The following is a 22,707-nucleotide window of genomic DNA, read 5'->3' as shown; positions in this document are numbered from 1 at the left end:
CTCTCCCACCCCCTGAGATGGCCCCCAAGTGGGAGAGAGAGTGCCTGCACATGAACGCAGAGTCTGAGCTTGCAGTGTTCAAGGGAAACAAAGCTAAGAAAAATAGTAGAGTGTGTAGTGCAGAGAGGGACCATGCGAATAACCCAGGAGGATTCTGGGAAAGTGTTCTGTGGAAGACTGGATGAGGACGCACATAAAGGACACTCCATTGGAGTGGGGAGAGGGTTTATTGGTTAAGGTGCTTGCCTGCAAAGCCAAAGGACCCAGGTTCAATTCCTTATGTCCCATGTAAGCCAGATGCACAAGGTGGAGCACGTGCCTGAAGTTCGTTTGCAGTGGCTGGAGGCCTGGCACGTCCATTCTGTCTCTAGTCTCTGGATCTCTCTGTCTCTCTTTCTCTGTCTCTCATAAATAAATAACCAAAAAGGCTAGGACAGAACTCAGTAATAGAACATTTGTTTAGCATGGACAAGGCCCCAGAACCAGAGCAAAACAAATGCCTCTCAAAGCGTGAAAGGATACACGCGCCCTCCCAGCGAAGGCTGACTCTCCCACCCCACAGAGGCTCTCTCCCTGAGCAGGTGTGTGTGTAACAGGAAGTTCTCCTCGGTTCAGTGCACCAAGATGGCGTCCCTCCAGCTCAAGGCTCTTTCACTCTGACCTTCTCACCTGTTTGTGTATTGTGCATTGTGCTCAGTTCCATTGCTAATAACAGGAGACAAAATTCAATGTTCTTGGGCTCCAGTTTCCTCTGAGACAGTGTCCCAATGTAGTCCAGGCTAACCACGAACTTGCAATCCTCCTGTTTCAGTCTCCCAGGGCTAGGATTACAAATGTGCCCCACTACACCCAGTGCCCGCTCCCAGACAAGTCCCTCCAATATGTGGGGTCAGTGACCTGTGCTGCCTGCCTCCTCTGAGTCTCCAGAACCCCTACTGACAATGAAGGTGGCACATGTCCATTCACTCACAGTGTTTATTAGGTCACCAGACAGCTCAGGCCTGCATCACCGACTGTGATGTCTCCACCTGCAACTTAACTCCAGAGCCCGCAAAGCCTGTGCCGCCCTTCAGAGGGTGAGGAGAGAAAGTTGGGGGGCCCTGGCTGTAGGTGGAGCTCCCTCCAGCTGACAGTGGAGGGTCCTGAGCTGAGTAGGGAGAAGTGGAGGAAAGGAAACCATGGGGTGAAGGAGCCTGACTGAGAGGACAGGACAGGACGGAGGGGCATGGCTTGTGACCAGGTCGGAGCCCTGGGAGGAAGAAGTGTAGGTCAATGAGGGGGCAGGGCCTCAGCAAGCAGAGCAGAGGAATGGGACTGAAGAGATGGCTCGGTGGTTAAAAGCACTTCTTGACCAACATGAGTGCCCCCAGGAAGTCTGAGAAAAGGGAGGCCGCCAGGCTCCACATAAACAGCTGGCATGAGGCCAAGTGTGGTGGCACACACCTTTAATCCCATAACTTGGGAGGCTGAGGTAGGGGATCACCATGAGTTCCAGGCCAGCCTGAGCAAATTCCAGTGACACCCTACCTCAAACAACAAAACAAAGAAAACACAGCTGAGTGTGGCCACATGCATCTGTAACTCCAGTACCCAAAGCAGCCAAGACCTGACAATCACCTGAGTCATAAAAAGATGGCAAGTGGGTGGCGTGGAGCTTGGGTGGGTGCGGGTGGGGAGCAACAGAGCAGGATGCTCCATGTCCCACTCCAGCCGCTGCAGGCCTCAGGCAAGTGCAGGGCACCTCAAGGGCACCTCCATATACATACACCAAATACAGACACAAGCCAAAAAGACGGCAGGCTTGGAGCCTCACACCTTTAATCCCAGCACTGGGGAGACTGAGGTAGGAGGATGGCTGTGGCAAGCCTGGGTGTAGCAGACAGCTTCAGGTTCACTGAGATGAACTTTCAGACCAGATACAGTTATGGAGGAAGGGATATTTATTGAAGCTTACAGATCCAGGGCAAGTTCCATAATGGCAGAAGAAACTGTCCTGCTTTCACAGGACCAAGCAGAGACAGAGAAGTACAAGCCAAAAAGCCCAAAGCCAAAAGCCACACAGCACACTTCAGGAACTCCTGCTAGGCACACTTTGTATATCTTTATATTGAAATCTGAAACCCACCACCACAACTTAAGATCCACCCAGTGACACTGCCTCCATCCAGGTGCCTGCAGATGCAAACTACAAACAATAAAGAACTGAATATATTGGGGGCCATCTATTCAAACTACCACACTGGGCTAGAGTGAGACCCTGCCTCAAGAAAATGAGGTTGCTAGCAAGATGACTTAGCACTTAAGGTGCTTGCCCGCAAAGCCTAAGGACCCAGGTTCAACTCCCCAGAACCCACATAAGCTAGATACACAATGTGGCACATGCCTGTGCAGTTCCTTTGCAGTGGATAGAGGCCCTGATGCATCCATTCTCTTTCTCTCTAATAATTTATTTTTTATTAGGGGGATTTTTTAATATGTTATTTTATTTTATTTATTTATGTATTTGACAGAGAAAGTGGGAGAGAGAGAAAGACCATGCCAGGGCCTTCAGCCACTGCAAACTAACTCCAGACGCATGTGTCCCCTTATGCATCTGGCTATAGTGGGTCCTGGGGAATAGAACCTGGGTCCTTTGGTGTTGCAGGCAAATGCCTAACAGCTAAGCCATACCTCCAGCCTGAATTTTTTTTTAAATAGGGTCTCACTCTATCCCAGACTGACCTGGAATTCACTATGTAGTCTCAGACTGGTCTCAAACTCACAGTGATCCTCCTACCTAAACCTCCTGAATGTTGGGATTAAAGGGGTGTGCCACCACACCCAGCTTCTCTCTCTAACTATAAATGAATAAAATAAAATAAAGCAGGAATTTGGGGAGATTGCTCCACAGTTAAAGTGTCTGCCAGCCTGGGCTTGATTCCCTGTACCCACATAAAGCCAGATGCACAAAGTGGCACATGTGTCTGGAGATGGTAGCTGCCAGAAACCGTGATGTGCCCATTTTCCCTCCCTCAAATAAAATGAAATAAAAGCAAGCAGGAGTGGTGGGAATCTGTGGGCTCACGGCGTTGGGCGGGGTGGGGGTGCCTGTGGAGCACGGGGCTGTGGGCAGCGCGGGACGGGAGGCTGGGCACCATGCAGCTCACCCTCTGCAACACGATGATGTCGCGCTCCGTCAATTTTTCTCCATTCACCGGGTCCACCATGTCCTTCCGGATCAGCTTCTCCACGCACTCCAGGGTGACCGCGGACCCGCTGCAGAGGAGGCAGGGTCAGAGGTGAACGCCAAGCACGGGTCCTGCCCCACATCCATCCGCCCAGGACTCCCGAGGGCCTCAGCACAGCACACGGGTGGCCTTGCTCAGGCTGTCACGTGTCACGGTGCACACGTAGCGCTCAATGCACTTGATGAGCCCCACGCGGTCCACCAAGTTGTCCAGCGGCTTGACGCGCACGGGCGTCAGGTCGGACATGCGCAGTGACTCCGCAGGCGTGGGGCAGTCACAGTGACTGTGGATGGAGACAGAGGGGCAGTGGACAGCTGCTTCAGGTAAAGCCTGGGACAGCGCACAGGAGCTCACAGGCTTCTCTAGCTTGGTGGCCTTGGCCTCGGGCATCCATGATGGGATCCAGAAACTGGGCCTTGCTTGGGAGTGGGGGGCTTCTTTGCTGGGCCAGAGCTGCCCATCTTCTGTAGGAGAAGCTTGGATGTCTGCCTGAGGAAACTAAGGCACCCCTGACCACTGCAGGTCCACCCCTGACTACCACGGGCCCATGCCTGTCACCTGGGTCAGGCCCTGAGGTGGCCTTGGGTGTGAAGGGCTTTAGGGGTCAGCTCACGATGGCTGCTTCCTTCTCCAGAAGCCTCGCACTTGGTCCTGCGCTGCTGTTCACTTGCCTGGGGGAGGTAAGGCCTATCCTTGGATCACCGGGAGCCGCATGGAATAGGTGCACCCGCCTGTTCCAGCAGTGAGTGAATCGAGGCTGTCTGTGGTCCCGCATGACCGCCCAACAACCTCAGGATGGACCATAGCTCCCGGCCCCTCCCCAGCTACAGGACACTTACGTGGCCTCCTACTCAGCCAGTGTGGGTCTCTGTCCTCTCCTGGGAAGGGCTACCCAAGGTAAGCTTTTGGAGACAGGGTCTTATGTAGTCCAGGCTGGCCACGAACCTGCGATGTAAAGGGTGACCTTAAACTGATCCTCCAGGCTCCACCTCCTGAGTGCAGGGGTCACAGGATTGCACCACTGTGGCTAGCTTCAAGGTGAGGGTTTTGTCTTGTTTTGAGCTAAGGTCTCAATCCAGGCTGACCTGGAATTCACTATGTAGTCTCGGGCTGGCTGGCCTTGAACTCACATCAATCCTCCCACCTCTTTCTGCCAAGTGCTGGGATGAAAGGCATGTACCACCAAGCCCTGCACATAATGTATTCTTTACAGAAGCCAATAAAAGTACAATTGAGTGGCTGGTTTCCCAGTTCATGCATAAAGCCAGACACACTAGGGCTGGAGAGAGAGATCAATGGTTAAAGGTGGTTGCTTGCAAAGCCTGATTGCTTTGGTTAAATTCCTCAATACCCACATTTTTCAAGGTAGGGTCTTGCTGTAGCCAGCCTGACTTGGAATTCACTCTACTTTTGTGAAAATAATTAAGTTTAAGAAAAGAAAAGAAAAGCCAGGCATGGTGGTGCATACCTCGCATCCCAGCACTGGGGACCAAAGGTAGGAGAGTTGACCAAGATTCAAGGCCAGCCAGAGAATACACAGTAACTTCCACAACAGCCTGCGCTAGCGTGAGACCCTACTTCAAAAACCAAAATAAATAAATCAATAAATAAAATGAAAGGAAGGAAGAAGGAAAGAAAGAGTTGGAAGTGAGCTAGGAATTGGAGCTATGAGCCATGGTGGAAGTCCATGTTTTGAATAGACCTAGGTTTGCAGGCCTCCATCTCTCCACCACTTTCTCCCTTTAAATCTTCTTGAATAATTTAACTGTAATTCACCAGTGTGATATCTTAAGTAAAGATAGTCTCACAATCTGTAGAATTTGCAATACCTGTAGAAGAGGCAGATAAATAGTCCATCTGGACTGATGAAATCTCAGTGAAATGGTATATATTTAAGAAACAGAGAGGGTTGGGTGATGGCTTAATGATTAAGGTGCTTGCCTACGTTTTCAAACCTAAGGACCTAGGTTCAGCTTCTCAGAACCCACATAAGACAAAGGCACAAGGCAGTTTGTGTGTCTGGAGTTCATTTGCAGTGGCTTGAGGCCCTGGCACACCCATTCTGTCCCTCTATCTCTCTCTGTCTCTAAAAAATAAAATAAAATAAAATGAGCAGAGACTCTAGAATTTGAAGAAATAAAACAAAATGTCATACTTGGACTGGAGAGAAGGCTTAGCTGTTAAAGTGCTTGCCTGCAAAGCCAGAGGACCCAGCTTCAATTACCCAGGACCCACGTATGACAAGATGCACAAGGTGGCATATATGCCTGGAGTTCGTTTGCAGTGGCTGAAAGTGCTACAATGCCCAGTCTCTCTCTCTCTCCTCTCTGTTTCTTTAAAATAAATAAAATTTTTAATATTTTTAAAATAGGGCTTGATGTGGTAAGCCCTGTATAAATTTCTCCTCAAATTAAGAGATTGAATAAAAATAGGACTTTTGGAGATAATTCAGTGACTAAAGGTGATTGCTTGCAGGGCTGGAGAAATGGCTTAGTGGTTAAGGCACATGCCTGTGAAGCCTAAGGACCCAGGTTCGATTCTCCAGGTCCTACGTAACCCAGATGCACAGGTGGTATGTGTATCTGGAGTTTGCAGTGGCTAGAGGCCCTGGTGTACCCATTCTCCACCCCCCCCCATCTATCAGTCTCTAGTAAAAAATAAATAAATCTTTAAAAGGAGAAAAAACATAGGCCTGGAGAGATGGCTTAGTGGTTAAGCACTTGCCTGTGAAGCCTAAGGACCCCAGGTCCAGGCTCGCTTCCCCAGGACCCATGTTAGCCAGATGCACCATGGGTGCATGCATATGGAGATCCTTTGCAGTGGCTGGAGGCCCTGGCGTGCCCATTCTCCCCCCCGCCATATCGTTCTCAAATAAATAAACAAAAAAGATTAATATTTTTATTTATTTGCAAGCAGAAAGAGATAGAGGCAGAGAGATAGAATGGACACAGCAAGAACTGTAGAGACTGCAAACAAACTCCAAATGCCAAAACACAAAATTTAAATTGGATAGAATCAATGCATTCCAGTCACCATTGCTACATTGATATCAGCTATACATATTTGATTACATGTATTTGAATGATAAGAAAACCTAAATATATTGCATTGCAAAACAACTCACAGTCAGATTTTTCCCCTATGAAGGTAATATTGAATATTCAAATCTATCTGAATGTTTTCAATGTGCTCACGGATAGAATTGTTATGTTTCTCGAGCATTTTGGAGGGGACAGTATATGTATGATTCATAAACAGTAAAGCACTCAGTCAGGAATTGGTGGGAGCCAGAAATTGGGAACTTATTCGAAGGGCTGAAGTTTGGGGTATATACTGGGGACTGTGTCTAACTATAATTGAAGGTGTCATGAGCTGATTGTCAATTTTATACTTCCTCAGTAGTAACTGGGAAAAACTAATGTTGAGGGGCTAGAGAGATGGATCAGTGGTTAGGGGAATTTGCCTAAGGACCCAGGTTTGATTCCCCACTACCTACATAAGCCAGATGTGCAAAGTGGAACATGTGTCTGGAGTTCATTTGCAGTGGTTGGAGGCCATGGCATGCTCATCCCCCCTCCTTACCTGCATCTTCCTCGCTCTCCCAAATAAATAAATAAAAGTAAAATGTTTTAAAAAACTAATACTGGTGAAGGAAAGAGGCAAACTGACCAGAGCCAATAATCTGTACTGAGCTGACAATTTTCCTTATGGGACTGCCTGATCCCTGAACTTCGGGTTCCTAGAAAAATGGGTTCTCCCCCGTCATATCCCCCACTATCACAGATGGGCCCAATTTCTGTTGCAAATAGAGGTGACACAGGTGACATCTTAGGGATGAATGGATGACTTAATGGTTACATGTTAGTGAATTTGTCTTGTGTTTCTGATCTTGGGTATGAATGCGGTCACTGTTGCAGTCAGCTTTGCACTGATGTCAGAAAACTCAGGAGCCACAGATTGCTACTAGAAAATTTTCAGTGCCAGGGATGGGATACCTTCCAGTGAGTTGTTGGCCATGGAGGTCCCTGATGTTCCCAAAACATTACAGGCCATTGCTGAGGCCCTTGGTTTCTCACCAGGAATAGATGGTAAGACCCTATTGCTGAAGACTCCACATACTTGGGCTGCAAGGTCACTGAGAAACCCTGCTGTAGCTGAGCTGAAAACCTCCTCCATATAGACCAGCTGACAGAAAGCTGGAAGAAGCCATTCTGCATGCAGTTCAGTGGGAGAGAGTGAAATCATCAGTGAAGATACTCAACAGTGGGCACCACAAGCCGTATATTTTGTGAGGCAGGCCAAATGAGCCAAGGGCTGCACGCCTGTAATGGTGGAAAACAACTGCCCTCTAATTGGACTGGAGGCCCACTCCATGGGAGGGAATACATCTCCGATTCTGAAAACGTAAAACAGGGGTAGTCATGAGCCCTAGGGGTGTAACGTCTGCTGTTGTCTGGCTAAATGTATATACTATCCTCATCAAACTGCCCAGTAAGCACTATGTTCATACACATATATTAATGCTACTGCCACTTGTGGTAGAGAACCTTCTCTTTTTAGATGGCAGTGACCTTGAGATGACTCAGAAGGCATCATGGTGCTGGGACGAAGTGACAGAGGAGTGCTCAGTACTGCAATATCTCTATCACACCTTCCAAGGCTCAGGGTCTACTGCGGAAGAGGTGGCGGAAAGAATGTAAGAGCCAAAGGAAGGGTAGAACTCTTTACAATGTTCTTCTCCAGACACAAAATGGCCTGGATATCCATGACCTCACTGTTCCTGACACTACCTACACAAGACCATCATAGTAGGAGGAAAAGACCATGACATCAAAATAAAAGAGAGACTGATTGAGAGGGGGAGGGGATATGATGGACAATGGAGTTTCAAAGGGGAAAGAGGGAAAGGGAGGGCATTACCATGGGATATTGTTTATAATCATGGAAGTTGTTAATAAAAAATAAATTAATTTTAAAAAAAGAAATGACTGGACCAAGGGCTGGAGACATGGTTCAGTAGGTAAGGCACTTTCCTGTAAAGACAAAGGATCCAGGTTTGAATCCCCAGGACCCACATAAACCTGATACAGAGGCTCCAGTTTATATCCCACCTGTGCCCCAAGGACAGATGGGGCTGCCCTGGGCCAGCTCTTCAGAGATAAGTGGTATACTTAAGAAACACTGCAAGCTGGATGCTGCACACAGCCCGCATTACAGATTGAATTATGACAGATTTCAGACAAACCAGTAACATTCAAAACAAGTGAAACACAGGAAAAACACCTTGTTTCCCAGTTGTTCTCATACCTGCTCTGTGGCAAGCACTGGGAGGCGGGGAAACACTGCCCTGTGGCGGGTCTGCACTGCTCTCCAGCCCCCTCTCTCTCATGTCCTTGCTGGCTTGAAATTGGCCTGGTAAGAATTCACACCACAGACGTGGCCCATCTACCCGCCTCGTGGTTCTCCCCTGAACACCAGCTGTTGGCCTAGTCTCAGTCCACCACGCATCTTGTTCCATCCCCAACAACCCTAGAAGACAGACAGGACAAATTTTAGTACCTCCAGGGTCCGCATAGGACTTTGCTGCTCTTGTTAGCTCTGCATGTGAACCCAGAGGGAGCTCTGTTGCACTTCTGTCAACTTTGATCACAGCTTTTCAGAAGTCACCTGCAGAGAAGAGTTACTGTGCCCACCATACCCCCACTGCTTCCCCCGTCACCCATCAACAAAGAGGAATGCCAGGCTTGGCCTACGCGCAGGCTGCTGTTCCCATGGGCCTGGGCCCCCCGGTGCTGACCCGAGACCCCGCAGTGAACACGTGGAAGAAGCAGCGCGGGGCCCCACTGGTGTCCATCCCCACCTGCGTGGGCTCCGGCATTCACCAGCACAGGCACAGGGGAGCCTCCCCCACGGGCGCTGTGCTTCTGCTGCGTGAGTGTGGACTTCCCAGGGAGACGTGCAAGTTGCCTTTTCTACAGATGCGACGGCACCAGCTTGCTGAGCAAATGAGTCCTTCCTCCTCCTCTCCCTATAGGAGTAGAATCAGTTGAACTTGATGGATCCTTGAGCCCAAAGTTCAAGGTTACCCTCAGCTATATAGTGAGCTCATTGCCAGCCAGGGCTACCTACCCTCCTTGTTTCTGAAAAACAGCTGACTTGGGGATGTAGCTCAGTTATTAGAGTGCTTGCCTAACATGCTTTCCTCTCCACTACCACGTAAACTGGGCATGGTGACACATGCCTATAATCCTGGCACTCAAGAAGTGAAGTCAGAGGCTGGACAGATGGCTTAGCAGTTAAGCGCTTGCCTGTGAAGCCTAGGGACCCTGGTTTGAGGCCCAATTCCCCAGGACCCAGGTAAACCAGATGCACAAGGTGGCACATGCATCTGGAGTTTGTATGCAGTGGCTGGAGGCCCAGGTGTGCCCATTCTCTCTAGCTGCCTCCTTTCTCTGTCTGTCTGTTGCTCTCAAATAAATAAATAAAACTAAACAAAGCAATAAAATGAAGTCAGGAGTATAAAAAGTTCATGGTCAGGCTGGAAAGATTGCTCAGTGGATAAAGGCTATTGCTTACAATGCCTGACTGCCCAGGTTCGATTCCCCAGTACCCACATGAAGCCAACTGCACAAAGTAGTCCATGAATCTAGAGTTTGTTTGCAGTGGCAGGAGACCCTAGCATGTGCATACCCACTCTCTATCTCTCTCTGTCTGTCTGGTTGCCTCTTTCTGTGAAAATAAATAAATACGTTCACGGTCAAAAATAAGTTAATGAGAGTGGGTTGTGATAAAAATACATTATAAGTGTTGCAGTGATAACAGATTGGTTAAGGTGCTTACCTGCAAAGCCTAAGGACCCAGGTTTGATTCCCCAGTACCAAACTAAGCCAGATGTGCAAGGTGGTACATGCATATAGGGTTCCTTTGCAGTGGCTAAAGTCTCTGGCATACCTATTCTCTCTATATCTGCCTCTGCCTCTGCCTCTGCCTCCCTCCCTCCCTCCCTCCCCCCCCCTCTCTCATAACTAAAATATTCTTTAAAAGTTAAAATTTAATGCTGGGCATGGTGGCCTTTAATCCCAGCACTCAGGAGGCAGAGGTAGGAGGATTGCCATGAGTTCAAGGCCACCCTAAGACTCCATAGTGAATTCCAGGTCAGCCTGGGCTAGAGTGAGACCCTACCTCGAAAAACCAAAAAGAAAAAAAAAAAAAAAAGTTTAAAAATATATTATGTCTCTGAGGCTGTTTCCAGGGAGGTTTGAGTAAAGGAGAAATCCTTCCCCCAGGATGAATGGGTGGCCCCTCTGGGAGTGGGGGAGCTTTATCTAAGGAAGCTGGGGAAGGACAGTGTCCCCTCTTCCCACCTGGCTACTTGCTGCTCCCAGTTTGCTGCTTTCCAGGATGGACTGAAGGCCAGCATGGACTGAAGAGCAGTGGCTCTGCAGGAAGCCTCCAGGCCTTCAGTGCAGGACGGGGACTGCTGAGGCCTTCAGCTTTGTGGACTGAGCAGCTACTGGGTTCCTTGATTTTCAGGCCTGCAAAGTGCTGTTGTTGGAGTGCCGTAACTAATCCAAGAAATTCCCCTCATGTCAGTGCCAAGTATGGTGGCACAAGCCTGGAACCCCAGTGCTGGGGGGCAGAGACAGGAGGATCCCTGGGCTCATGGACCAGCCAGTCCAGCAGAATCTGTGAACACCACCTCCAGTGAGGCGGCGGGCTGGGAAGATCACGTCGCAGTAAAAGTGCTTGTTGGACAGCATGAGGGCCTGAGTGGGCATGGTTCACCCTGAGTCCAATCCCCAGCACCCATGTAAACAGCTGGGCATGGCCACACTCACCTGTAGATCCAGGGCCGTGGAGAGAAGAGGGAGGAGAGTTACTGGGGTTCACTGGTCAGCCAGCCAGGGACTCTAGATATTGAAAAGGGACTCCAGATACATTTACTACAATGTGAATCCTGATTATGTGGGTACTGTGGAATCGATCCTGGGTCCCTAGGCTTTGCAGGCAAGTACCTTAACCACTAAACCATCTATACAATCCTTGCTTTCATTTTATTTTTTACTTTTGAGACAGAGTTTCATGTAGCCCAGGTTAGTCCTGAACTTGTTATTGAGCCAAGGATGGCCTTCAACACTTGATCCTCTAGCCTTAGCCTCCTAGGTGCTGGGAGCACAAGCAGGTGGCACTATGCCAGGCTTATATCTTGTACTATCACCTTCATCCCACTGAGAAAGCTCTGAGGTCTAGATTGATCAGAGTTCTAGATGACTCTATCTCTGGCTAGGCTTGTTGTGGATTGTATTAGGGTTCTTCCTGGTTCTCTCTTTGTTCCCCTGTCTTTGGGGCCACTACCTCTTTAAGTGGTTGGCTTTGGACAGGTTCTATTGTCCAGACCTCAGTTCTAGAACCTGGTCCTACAGTTGTTGCCAGGCGAGGTCCTAGCAACAGACCTTACTCTCAGGTCAGTGTGGAAACTTCTTTCTGCACTTTTGAGTGTCTTGGTGAGATTGGCTGTGTGCTGTCTCTCAGTGGACACTGCGTTCACAGGAAACCCCCATCCCCCAGACACCCTGGATTTTACCTTCTGAGTAAGTTGTGGGTTTGAGATACTGAGTTTGCTGGTCTTCTTGCTCTCTTATAGATATTTTCTTAAGTCGTACCTTCTGAGAGTCTAGATTCTCAAGGGCAGCACATCAAACACAAGAACTAAGGCAGCAGGTTGCCTCCTCCCTCAGCTCCCAGAGGGCCTCACCCCCTTTTTCCATTCACAGAAGACCACAGCTAGTTCTTTGGTCATAGACCTCATATGAGCGGGTTGGGAATTATCCATTCTGAAACACTTCAGGCTGCTGCCTGTATGGGGAAAGGAAGGAAGAAACAAAGCAAAAGTTCCCCTTGGGTTAGGCCTGGCCAGCCGGAACTGCCTGACTTGAAGAACACCTGAAGTGGCTCTGATGGCCTCCTTCATGAGTGCTCAGCCCCATGGAATGCCTTGGAGTTCCCTAAGCTCTGTCCCTTCCACTTCCCCCATTCTTAGATAACACCCCATGAGGGCGGGTCCCAGAAATCCAGGGTTCTGGTAAAGTTGGGGAGAGGAGGTGTGTGCAGGCTGGGATTGCTGGGTCCAGACTCCTGAGCCCTGAAATGAGTCAGCCCTGCTCCCCACATGCTTGTATCTATCCGTCATCTCTCTGTCTCTATGTCATTTTTCTTTCCTCCTACTGATTTTTCTTCTTCTTAGTTTTTTACGGACAGTTTCTCATTCTAGCTCAGGCTGACCTGGATCTACCTCTGTAGCCCCAGTCTGGCCTTTAACTCACATCCACCCTCCTACCTGTCTCCAGAGTGCTGGGATTAAAGGCTTGTGACCTCACACCCAGCTATTTATGTTTGTGACACAGAGTCTTTCATAGCCTAGACTGGTCTCAAACTCACACTATGTACTTGAGGATGATTTTGAACTTCTGATCTTTGTTTCCATCTCTACAGTCCAGAGCAATCTTTCCAACCCTAGTTTTGTTCTATTTTTTGAAATATTTTATTTTATATTTATTTATATATTTATTTATTTATTTGACAGAGAAAAAGAGAGAGAGAATGGGCATGCCAGGGCCTCCAGCCACTGGAGACGAACTCCAGATGCGTGTGCTCCCTTGGGCATCTGGCTAACGTGGGTCCTAGGGAATCAAACCTGGGTCCTTTGGCTTTGCAGGCAACCACCTTAACCACTAAGCTATCCCTCCAGCCCTGCTTTTGTTCTACTTTTAAAAATAGTTTTATTCATGGGGCTGGAGGGATGGCTTAGCAGTTAAGGCATTTGCCTTCAGAGCCAAAGGACCTTGGTTTGATTCCCCAGGGCCCATGTAAGCCAGATGCACAAGGTGGCGCATGCATCTGGAGTTTGTTTGCAGTGGCTGGAGGCCCTTGCATGCCCATTCTCTCTCCCTCTCTCTGCCTCTTTCTCTCTCTCTCTCTCAAATAAATAAATAAAAATAAAATAAAATAAATTTTTAAAAAATAGTTTTATTCAGCCACACGTGGTAGCGCACGCCTTTAATCCCAGCACTTGGGAGGCAGAGGTAGAAGGATCACCGTGAGTTCAAGGCCACCCTGAGACTACAGAGTGAATGCCAAGTCAGCCTGGGCTACAGTGAGACTCTACCACGAAAAACAAAAAAATAAAAAATAAAAAGTTTTATTCGTTTAAGAGAGAGAGAATGTCCGCACTAGGGCTTCATGCTCCACAACAACCTGCAGAAGCTTATGCACGTGGCTTTAGGTGCTCACCAGGAAAAGGGATCTGTAAACGCGGGTTTTGCAAGCAAGCATTTTTAACTACTGAGCCATCTCCCCAGCCCTTCTTCGAGTCTCACTCAAGTCCAAGATGACCTGGAATTCATTCTGTAGTCTCAGGGTGGCCTGGAACTCAGGCCATTCTCCTACCTGTGCCTACCGAGTACTGGGATTGAAAGCGTGCACCACCACACCCGGCGCTTCTTTGATTTTTTTTTTCTAAGATAGGGTCTCACTCTGCCCCAGACTGACCTGGAATTCACTTTGGAGTCTCAGGGTAGCCTCGAACTCATGGCGATCCTCCTACCTCTGCCTCCCGAGTGCTGGGATTAAAGGCATGTGCCACCACACCAGGCCCTTCTTTGATTTTTGAAGCAGGGTCTCATTCTAACCCAGGCAGACTTGGTACTTACTCTGTGGCTCAGTCTGGATTCAGACTCACAGAGACGCTCCTACCTCCTACCCTAGCTGAGTGCTGGGATCCAAGGTGTGCGCCACAGTGCCCGGTCTAGAGTTTCAGCCTGTCTGATTAACATGCATAGACCTCAGTTTCCCCTGGCAACATTTGGCAGCTGACACTTAGATTTCCAGGGAGACTGTCCCCCACCGCATGTTTATGCCTCAATCTCCCCACCATGCAGAGTGGTTGGACTTCGGTTGCCCCTCTTAAGTGACTGGAACGCCTCACTTCGGATTGTCCCCCGGCAAGCTGGGCACCTCCACCACGATGTGTGAGGTGACGCCCACCTTCAGCGGAGAAGCCCAGCATGGCTCGCTGCTGGGCCCAGCTGAGGCAGGCAGGGACCCGGAGCTCCTCCTCAAGATGATGTTCGCAGAGATGAAGAGCATGCTGCAGACAATGCGCGAGGAGCATGACAGGCTGGCCACTGCACAACTATGGCAGCAGGAGCTGAGCCAGAATGACTCCCTGCAGCAGCAGTTCAGCATCCTGATATCCCAGGTCTGGGCGGGGCCGAGGGGCGGGGACTCGGGGAGCGCGGGAAGGGAGGAGTCAGTTGTTCTGTTGCTGGGCGGCCTGAGTGGCGGGATGGGCGGGGCTCAGGGAGGGCGGGGCTGAGCAACAAACAGCCTGGGCGGAGTCTGAGGGAAAGGGGCGGGGCAGCTCAGGAGGCGGGGCCTAACACTCAGGGAGGGGCTTGTCTAGGAGAAGTCTGGGGGCAGGGACTAGGCTTAACGCAGGGGGCGGAGTCTAGGACTAAGGGGCAAGGCCTGAAAGGACAGAGGGGTGACAATTGGGGAACAAGGGGAGGGAACCTGGTTGGCAAAACCTGGGGAGCATGGTTTGAGGTGTAAAAGAGATGGGGCATGACCTGGGTGGATAGCACCTTATTCACAAGAGAGCTAGATGTATAGATACCGGGGATTGAAGGGCAAGGTAGGAGTGGTCTATCAATGGGGCCTGATTGACATAAGGGACAGAATTTATCCTAGTGGTGTGGGGGAGAAGGGGGGGGGTTCTTGGAAGAGAGGTGGGACAAGAAGAGGCAGAAGATTAAGGTAGAGAGGCAGAGCCCAGCCAGGAGGTCCTGGTGCCTGGAGGGTAATTAAGGCAAAACTTGCTCAGGGGCGGGACAGAAAAGAAAGAGAGGCAGAGACTTGAGAGGCAAGATGGACAAAACTTGAGATGGGAGGATGGTCAGAGCTGGGGTTTTGCACAGGGGGCAAGCTAGCATGATCCACGTGGTAAGGGTGTGTTCCAGCAATGAGAGGAGGGGCTTTATTTACAAGGTCCAAATGGGAGGGTGAAGCCTAACTAAGAAGAGGAGGGGAGGGATGAAGAGATGGCTTAGCGGTTATGGCACTTGCCTGCAAAGCCAAAGGACCTCCGTTCGATTCCCCAGTACCCACGTAAGCCAGATGCACAAGGTGGAGCATGCATCTGGCGTTCCTTTGCAGTGGCTGGAAGCCCTGGAGAGCCCATTCTCTCTGTCTCTCTGTCTCTCTGTCTCTCTCTCTCTCTCTCTGTCTCTCTCTCTCTCTCTCTCTCTCTCCCTTCCTCCCTCTTTCACTCTCACAAATAAATTTAAAAAATATGTTTTTAAAAAATGTAAAAAAGGCGGGTGGATAGCAGAAGGAGCGGGTCTGACCATTAAGAGGGGCGGTTCTTAGACATGGGGGAGGAACCTGAAATCTCCTATGAGGGAGATGGGGAAAGGAATGAGCTGGTGTCCTGATCCTGCCCATGTCTGGACAGTTGTTCGAGCCTGTGACCAAGGAGTTGATAACGTGTCAGAAGCATTTGCTGAAAAGGGAAGAAGAGATTGCAGAGCTGAAGGCAGAGCGGGACAACATGAGGGTGAGGGTCTTGGGGGGCGGGGCCTCAGTGCCAGGGCGGAATCCTGGGGTGATGGGGCGGATTCTCTCGGTGTTACCTGTTTATCCAGCTTTTTAAAAATTTGTTTTTTATTTTATGTTTTGTTTTGTGTTTTTGAGGTAGGGTCTCACTCTGGTCCAGGCTGACCTGGAATTAACTATGTAGTGTCAGTGTAGCCTCCAACTCACAGCAATCCTCCTACCTCTGCCTCCCGAGTGCTGGGAGGAAAGGCATAAGCCACCATGCCTGGCTCTCACCCATCCTTTGCCACATCTCATTTCCTGTCTTCTCCTCCCTGTGCTCACTTCCTTACTGCTCCCCTCTCTTCTCGTCCTGGTCTGCCTGAACTGATTGCACCAAGCCTTTCTTGGCAACCACTGCTGCGCTGTTCTCATTTCCATTTACTCATTTTTTAGTGAAATTTGATTATGTAAATGTATCTGATTTTTAAATTTCTTACTTTCATTTGTATATGTGAGAAACAGGCAGACAGAGGGTGAGTATGGCAGCCCCAGGCCCTCCTGCCACTGCAAATGAACTGTGGATGCATGCACCACTTTGTGCATCTGGCTGTACATGGATACTGGGGAATTGAGCCCAGCCACCAGGCTTTGCAAGCAAGTGCCTATAACCTCTAACCACCTCTTCTTTCGGTCTTGGGGTGTCATTTGACCATGTTAAATCTCTCCCTGCCTGCGTCTTCCACACTGTCATCCCCCTTCATGACCCCACATGTTCTCCCTTTTAGCTTGACCTGATTTCCCTATTTCTCTAGCTGTTATTGGACCGCCTGGAATATATGGTGTCTAGGCAGGAAAGATCTCTACACAGGACCTTTGTCAAACGCCAGGCCCAGTCCTCTGGGGCTGTCACCTCTGAGATCGAGATGATTAAGAATCTAAAAGTCCTCTTCCGTCATCACAGAGTCCTAGAGGAGAAGGTAAGGGAATTAGGATAATTCCCATAATAGAATAATAATTCCCAATAATAGAACAGAAACCTAAGGTTGACTGGCATAGCCCAGACTAGACTTACTCTGGCTGTGATTGGCTGGATGTATCCCACATGGGTTTAAAGCATTACTTTGATGGTGGAATTGAAAAGGAAGAGCAACTCCTTAAGACAGAACTGACTGGGCAATGAGAGCGGGGTGGTGCCATGTCTAGGCCTCTTGTCACTTCAAATGTACCTCCTGATTCATGCACACTTTGTACATCTAGCTCTATATGATCACTGGGAAATTGAACCCAGCCATTCTGGCTTTGCAAGTAAGCACTTTTATCCACTGAGCCATCTCTTCAGCCTCTCTTTTTACTTTTTTATTTTGAGCCAGGGTCTCATTCTGTAGACCATGTTGACCTTGAACTCAAGTATCTCAGATTTTAAACCTGTGCTACCATGTCTACTAACTCAATTGTTTTGTGATGGTCCCAATGTATATTAGTGAACTTACGGACTCCAGGATTTCTGAATGCCCGAGTCTTAATGGTCACTCAGAAAACTAATTTCCATGGTCTTCAGTGACTCACCCCTGCAGACGTGGATCTGACTGACTGTTGCTGATGTTGGTTTTGCCCCATGGCCACCCCATCTCATCAACCCAACTCTCCACTCTAGGTGCTGTGCATCCACTCCCTCCAGACCCTTGCCAATGGCATGGGTTCTGTCAAAGACACCAATGGGCGCATAGCCGAGCTGCAGGAGGCCCTGGAGCAGCACCGAGCAGAAGTATGCCAGCTACGGGAGGGCCAGGCATTGCTGCGTGGGCAGGTGGGCCAGCTGGAGCAGGAGCTGGCCACTGCTCACCACCAGCTGAATGAGACCAAAGAAGCCAACCGCAAGCTGCAGCAGGAGCTCAAGGAGGTGAGGCTGGAGCCCCTGCAGGGCTGCCCTGTGTCCCCACCCAGCTTTCCCTGTCCTTTGGCCCAGAGGAGATCAGCTCATGAGCTCCCAAATAATGTGGAACCTCGATTCAGTCTGCAAGCTGTGTGGATTCTCTTCTCTGATCTTCAGTTTCCTCAGCTGTAAAACAAGATTTGTTTGTTTGTTTGTTTATGAAAGAGAGAGGGAGAAAGAACAAGAAGCAGGTAGAGAGAGAGTGCCAAGACCTCTAGCCTCTGCAAAGGAACTCCAGGTGCATGTGCCACCTTGTACATTTGGCTTTATGTGTGTACTAGGGACTCAAACCTGGGTCCTTTGGCCTTGCAGGAAAGCAACTTAACTGCTAAGTCATCTCTCCAACCCTTAATTATTTTAAAAATAAATTGAGCTGGCCTTGGTAGTGCATGCCTTGACTCCCAGCACTTGGGAGGCAGATGTATGAGGACTACCACCAGTTTGAGGCCACCATGAGACCACACAGTGAATTCCATGTCAGCCTGGGCTAGAGTGAGACCCTCCCTCAAAGAAACAAAACTAAACTAAATTAAATTATTTGAACCCAGGCCATATAGCTTTGAAACCAAAAGTGTTTAACTGCCAATCATCTCTGCAGCCAATAAAATTGGATTTATGACCAGCTATGTGGCCGTCAGTACCTGATTAATACTTAACCACAGGAACATTCTCTATCTGAATTGAACTTGTGTGTAAGTGTCAGGCATTGAACCCAGGCCTTCACACACTGTAGGCCCATGCTTTGAAATAAACCACAGCCCCAGCTCCTCACTACCACCAATGATGCTCTACTGCTGAGCCATTTCCCCAGTTCTCAACTGGAGAATGCTAGGCAGGTGTTCTAGCCATGCCCCAGTCCTCTTAACTTATTGTGTGTGTTGTTGTTGTTTTTGTTGTTGTTTTTCTAGATAGGGTTTCACTGTAGCTCAGGCTGACCTGGAATTCACTATGTAGTCTCAGGGTAGCCTCGAACTCTTGGTGATCTTCCTACCTCTGCCTCCTAAGTGCTGGGATTAAAGGTGTGTGCCACCATGCCCAGTAATATTTTGTTTTATTTCATTTGTTGAAGTAGGGTCTAACGCTAGCCCAGGCTGACCTGGAACTCACTCTGTAGCCACAGCAACCCTCCAAACTCAGCCTCCAGAATGCCAGAACTCATAGCAACCCTCCAAACCCAGCCTCTAGAATGCTAGAACTAAATAAAGATGTGTGCCACCACACCCAGATCCTCTTTATGTTTTATTTTGAGAAAAGGCCTCACTAAGTTGCCCAGTCTGGCCTTGAACTCAATGTATAGCCCAAGCTAGTGTGTATCTTCAATCCTCCTGCCTCAGACTCATACTGAGTAGGTGGTATTTCAGGCCTCTGCCACCCTGCCCGGCATGCCTGGATTCTTTTGAAGTCTATTTATTTTTTAATACTTTATTTTTTTAAATTTATTTATTTATTTATTTGAGAATGACAGACACAGAGAGAAAGACAGATAGAGGGAGGGAGAGAGAATGGGCGCACCAGGGCTTCCAGCCTCTGCAAACGAACTCCAGATGCGTGCGCCCCCTTATGCATCTGGCTAACGTGGGACCTGGGGAACCGAGCCTCGAACCGGGGTCTTTAGGCTTCACAGCCAAGCGCTTAACTGCTAAGCCATCTCTCCAGCCCTACTACTTTATTTTTATTTATTTATTTGACAGAGAAAGAGGGAGAACTAGAGAGTGAGAGAGAGAGAGAGAGAGAGAGAGAATGGGTGTGCCAGGCTCTCTAGCCACTGAAAACACACCCCAGATGTGTGTGCCTCCTTGTGCATCTGACTAACGTGGGTCCTGGCGAATTGAACCTGGGTCTTTTGGCTTTGCAGGCAAATGCCTTACCCACTAAGCCATCCCTTCAGCCCATTAAATTTATTTATTAACTTCTATGGAGAGAGAGAATGAGAATGGGCTGGCCAGGGCCTTTTGCATATGTGTGCATATGGCTTTATGTGGAACTGGGGAATCAAGCCAGGGCCATCTGGCTTTGCAAGCAAGCTCCTTTAAGCTGAACTGTCTCCCCAGCTCATGCCTGGATCCTTGAAGGCAGGGAGTGGGAAAGTAGAATGATCTGTTATTTTTCTTCCTTCTTTTTTAAACTTAATTTTTAAAATGTATTATTTATATATTGGAGAGAAAGAGGCAGATAGAGAGAAACAGAGAATTGGTATGCCAGGGCCTCCAGCCACTGCAAACGAACTCCACACACATGCACACCCTTGTGCATCTGGCTTACATGTGTCCTGGGGAATCAACCATGGTCCTGAGGCTTCACAGGCAAACACCTTAACCGCTAAGCCATTTCGCCAGCCCTCTCTTCCTTCCTGATGACTTTGGGCCCATGGGTGGGAATCTATGGCCCCACTACAAGGCTTCTCACAGAGGCACCATGATGTTCCATCTCATATACTGCCCTGGGATTCCCTTCTGGCTTCTAAAACTGTGCTAAATTAATGTCTGTTGGGGGTGCTCTGTGCAGATGGGAGGGAGCTTTGTTTCCCAGAAGACACTGGGGCATGTGCTAGGTGATTCTAGACTTGTGTTGTGGCAGAAGGGTGGCTGGATTCTTCACATAATAGGGGTGTCTGAATCTTTTTTGTTGTTGTTGTTTACTGGGGCTAGGTGCTTGTATGTAGGTTGCCCTTGAACTTGCTATACAGCCTAGGCTGGCCTGGAATAGGAATCCCTCTGCCTTCAGCCTCCTATGTGCTGGGATTACGGGCATGCACCACCACAATGCCTTGTACCTTCATCCAGATCCGTGTTAAAGCCGCAACACTCAGCAAGGCAAGGATTTCATTTTCCAGAAAACCCAGAGGGTTCCTTGCCTGGGGTAGTCAGCCTAGGCTACCCCAGGGCCTTCTGGGAATAGTGGTCCACCTAGACCAAGGAGTCCTGGTACTGGCAGGTGAGGTCCTGCCAGGGGGAAAGGGCAGAGTCTGGGACTTTGTGGCCCTTATGCCCAAGCCCCTCACTCCCATGCCTCTGCCTCTCCCAGAGTGAAGAGAAGAGGCCTAAGCTGGTGGAATGGCTGGAAAATTCTAAGCTGAAACTGCAGCAGATGCTGCAGAAGGCAGCGCCCTTGCCTGAGGCTGAGGCTCAGCTGGCACAGGGAGCAGAGGCTCTGCACAAGGTGAGGGGCGGGGCCTGCGGGTCAGGGGCGGGGCCTCGAGGGAGGCAGGTCGGGAGCCTGAGCTGATCCTGGTGATGTCAATTAGAGATCTTGGAGAGTGAGCAGTGTCAGGGGAACTTTGAGGAGCTGCTTGAGCAGCTGGAGGCACAGCTGGAGAAGAACCAAGAGCTGCAGCCATTGAGAGGGTCTAAGGGTGTGACTTAGCCAAGGAGTTTGGGTGGGTGGGAGTTTACATAATTCATTTTCCACCTGGTCTACTTGACAGGGTTTTTTTCTACTTTAAACAGTTTCTAAATAAAATTCTGTATTTAAAAAAACAAAAACAAAAAGTAAAGAAGAAACGAAGGAAAGGAGGGAGGAATGAAGGCAGATACCTGTCAGGAATGTGACTGGGGAAGTACCTCATTGATAGAGCACTTGCCTAGGACGTGTGTTTTGAGGTAACAAAAAAGAGGAAGGAATAAACAACTTTCAACTCAAAGGACAAAGGAAAGGCCAAAATAGTGGGTTCTAGCACCTGTGTAGACTTTCTCTTTAGCCATATCTGTCTGCTTTCACTTATTTTGTGGGGTTTTTTGTTTTGTTTTGTTTTTTTTGAGGATGGGTATCACTCTAAACCTGCCTAACTTGGGACTCACTCTGTAGTTCCAGCCTGGTCTCCTACCTCTGCCTCCCACATGCGGGGATTAAAGTTTGTATCACCACACACAGCTTCAATTTATTTTCTGTGTTTACTTCTTTAAAATTTTTTTTTGATGTAGGGTCTCACTCTAGCCCAGGCTTCACCATGTCGTCTCAGGGTGGCCTTGAACTCACAACAATCCTCCTGCCTCTGCCTCCCAAGTACAGGGACTAAAGCTGTGCACCACCATGCCTGGCTTGCATTTATTTATTTATTTATTTATTTATTTATTCATGGTTGTTCTATTTAAAATATTATTTTGCCAGGCATGGTGGTGCATGCCTTTAATCCCCGCACTTAGGAGGCAGAGGTAGGAGGATCGCTGTGAGTTCGAGGCCACCCTGAGACTCCATAGTGAATTCCAGGTCAGCCTGGGCTAGAGTGAGACCCTACCTCGAAAAACAAAAAACAAAAAAAATTATTTTAAAAGAGAGAGAGAGAGAATGGGAGCCCCAGGGCCTCAGCCACTGAAATCCAATTCCAGATGCTTGTACCACCTAGTGGGCATGTGCAACCTTGCACTTGCTTCACCTTTGTGCATCTGGCTTATGTGGGCTCTGGAGAATTGAACATGGGTCCTTAGGCTTAGTAGACAAGCACCTTAACCACTAAGCCATCTCTCAACGCCCCCCCCTTTTTTTTTGTTTTTGACATGGGGTCTTGCTGTGTTGCTCAAGATGATGTTGTATTCATGAGAGCAATGGTCCAAAGCCTCAACTTCCAAGCATCTGGTAGCGTGGGCATGCACCACACCCAACCATATAGAGTCACCTCCCTTCCTTCTCTCCCCTTCTCCCATTTCATTGTCTGTTTCAATATTACTGTGTTGAGAATTATAGCTAGAAAAAGAATTGATCCTTGAGGACCTGGATATAGTGGCTCAATGCCTGCAACCCAGAGTTTGTGAGGCAGACAGAAGAATTGATGTGAGTTTGGGGACCAGCCTGAGCTATGTGGAGAAATGATGATTAAAAAAAAAAAAAAAGAAAAAGTGGCAGCAGAGGTAGGACAATGGCTGGGAGTTCACGGCTAGCCTGGAGTGAGTTTCAGGCCAGTCCAGTGTAGACTGAGACCTTACCTCCACAAAAGGGGGATGGATGGAGAGATGTCTC

At 48.9% G+C, this 22,707-nt stretch overlaps 1 pseudogene; it reads right to left on the bottom strand.

Annotated features, from left to right (window-relative positions):
* Positions 1-995: 995 nt before the first annotated feature.
* LOC123454646 lies at positions 996-4,702 on the bottom strand (annotated as a pseudogene).
* Positions 4,703-22,707: the final 18,005 nt, after the last annotated feature.

This window comes from Jaculus jaculus, chromosome 14 (assembly GCF_020740685.1).
Source record: "Jaculus jaculus isolate mJacJac1 chromosome 14, mJacJac1.mat.Y.cur, whole genome shotgun sequence".
In the NCBI taxonomy this organism is placed as follows: domain Eukaryota; kingdom Metazoa; phylum Chordata; class Mammalia; order Rodentia; family Dipodidae; genus Jaculus; species Jaculus jaculus.
This window is presented reverse-complemented; position numbering and strand designations above follow the sequence as displayed.